Source organism: Morus notabilis, unplaced genomic scaffold (assembly GCF_000414095.1).
Source record: "Morus notabilis unplaced genomic scaffold, ASM41409v2 Scaffold78, whole genome shotgun sequence".
Lineage (NCBI taxonomy): Eukaryota > Viridiplantae > Streptophyta > Magnoliopsida > Rosales > Moraceae > Morus > Morus notabilis.
In genome coordinates, this window is record NW_010367622.1 from 2,537,571 (window position 1) to 2,540,684 (window position 3,114).

Below are 3,114 nucleotides of genomic sequence, written 5' to 3' on the forward strand. Positions count from 1 at the left end.
CAAAAATCATTTTTAAAAATGCGTTTGGTAGTTTTATTAATAGATTTTTTTTTCAATATAAAGAACTCATTAATGTCTCTCTCTCTCTCTTTGCTCGAGAGAAAAAAAAATAAAAATAAAAAATGAAAAACGACTAAAAGTAATTCTTCATTTCTCTCTTATTTTACATTAAATTAAAAAATCATTTTCATTTTTATTTTTTGTCTTTATTGCGCCAAACGTTATTTTAAAAATATTTTTATTGTTTTATCAAAAATGTGAAAAATAAAAATGAGATCAATTCTAAACACGCCTATAACTTTTAATTCTCTTTTTCTAACTAAAAACAAAAGTAAAAACTAAAAAGCTTCATCAAACGGACTCATTATCTGGAATAAGAAGCCGCCAAAAAAGGGACGGAAAAGGAAAGTTGTAAAGGGGACCTAGAAAATTTTATTTCCGTTATTCTTGTTTTCACTCGCCGACATAACAAACAATAAAAAGTTGAATAATAGTTCAAGAGCATTCTCTTTTTTTTTGTTTTTTTTTTGTTTTTTTTTTGTTTTTTTAAGGATAGTTCATGAGCACTAAAACAAGAAAAAAAAACCGTAAATAATGGCGTTATCGGCGTGGGATTTGCAGTTAGTAAAGCAATAACACACCAAGTTCTTCCTTTACAAAAATAAATAGATAAGTAAAAAGTTGTGTATAAATTAATAGTGAAATGACATTTTAACCACCCACTTGACATATAAGCCCCTTAGGTCCACACGCCGTTAAAGGATATAAAGAATTATAAGTAATATATGACACATCAAGAACTTCCTTTGACAAAAACTAAAATGAATCAACAAGTTGGTTATTTTGACACATTAGACTTTTCTTTACTTCTTGTTGAAAAGTAAACAACAGGTAGGTTTCCTCAAAAAGGCAAAAAAAAAAAAAAAAAAAAAAAAAAAAAAAATTCGGTTTGGGGTTTTTCAAGTTGGTCTTTTTCCATATCTACTCCAAAAATTCGGATTGGTGATTTTCAAGTTGGTCTTTTTCCATATCTACTCCACAAATATATATTAGGAAAAGAACTGCTATTACTAATATGATTATAATATAATAATAGTCTGGCTAAGATTTTAGGGCTGAAATTTGTAGTCAACAGAAAACTGATAAGGATAAACATGTTGGCATCCTATAGAAATATAGAGGAGTTGATTAATATTATCGGATATTAATACCGACATCAATGTCATAAAAGTTTAAAGTGTAAACGTAATAAAAACTCTTATTTCACATAAACGTAAAAATAGATCTTCTCTGTTATTATCTAGATCGTAAACCCATAATTATAAACAAAATCGAAAAAACATTAACAGAATTCTCGATAATTATTTTCTTGTTTAACAAGCATGTATCTCCTAAAAGAATTCTCTCTAAGTCTTAAATTGAATCCACGTCTTCTCCACGCTAACTAAACCCAAAGTCCACACGAGAAAAGCTAAAAAGCTCATGCAGTTTGACCAAGCAGTCATTGACTCCTCATCTTTCTTCATTATATTTATTATAAGAGAGATTTTTATAGTACGTTTGGTGTACCGATAAATTAAAATTTTTAACCGTTAAATTTATGTAATTTTTAATTTTTATATGATTTTATGCAGATCTAACCGATAAAAAACTTAACTTATCGGTATATTAACGTATCAAAAAAAGTCTCTTATTACAATACAAAATCAATTCCCCATTTAGCTTACATGTTAAAATACTGAGACGTCGTATTTGCTGCCTGAATCTATCTTTTTGGAGCTCTATTATTCAATTATCACATTGACGTCAAATATCAAGGTCATAATTTGAATCGCTTTGTGTGACATTCAACCCTTTCAAACCCTTTGGTTTCAAAATAATAATAATAGTACTTTGTGTTAAATTATCAGTTTTTTCCTAAAATTCTGTTAATTTGTATATATTTGTCATGATATTACTATAATATGATTTCGTTAAAATTTGCATATGTTTTGTCAGTGATATTTACCCATAACCTCTTTATGGGAGTTTCCAAGGAATTAAACGAGGGGGAAAAAAAAACCGCGTTAAGTGTTTGAAAGTATCGAGAACCAGATTATTCCACTTGGTACGTCTTGTCCTTTTAAATCCCATTATTTTGTAATGCATTCCAATTTTCAATGCTCTTTTTAAATAAAAAATAATAAAAAAAATTGGTTGCAGACAAAGGTCTTGATTTCCAATTGTATACGTCCATTACTGGTCAAACAACCCATGTGACATAGCTAGAAAAGTTTCCCAATTCTAAGCCTAATTAAATGCCTAATTAAATGACAAGTCCACTATATTTTCATCACTTCATTTTACCATTTTAAGTTTAAAATTTAAATTTTATTATAATAAAAAAATTTCAGATACAATCACATTTAATTTTTTTATTATAATAAAAAATTATCACATAAAATTAAATTTTAACTCAAATTAAAAATTCAAATAAATGAATTTTATTGTTTAACAAAAGCACAAATATTTTTTTCACCAAGAGCATCAATCACTTTATTATTATTTTTTTCTTTTTTGTTTTAACAAAAGCACAAATATGCATTTAAGAAAAAAAAATGCACAAATAAGAAACTTCTACATGAAGAGATTGGATACTACAACATTACACAAGGCTTTAAATTAATTAATAAACTAGTTTATGATACCAAGGAAACACAACCCGTGAACAATGGGAAAAAAAAAAAAAAGAATACTCCGTGAATAAAAGAATTAAAAGAAGATCTTTGATGGTTTTTTTATTCTTTATCCAGAAAAGAAAGTAAATCAAAGCTTTGACAAACAAATCATATGATACATGATACATCGTATTAAGGACTGGGGAAGTGTAAAAATTGAGGAAAGTAATTATTTATTATTAAGAAAAATAAATTAAACTACAAATTTACACTTCTTAAAGCCTTTGAGGCTTAAAGAATATGAAGTAGTTCCAACTGAAAATTTAACTATTAATTGAAATCCCTCCCTATGTACCTGCTGTCTCTCTCTCTCTCTCTCTCCTGTTCATTTAAACAAATAGACTTCTTTTTTTTTTTTTTTTTTTTTTTTTTTTTTTTTTTTCCCCCCACAAAAGGC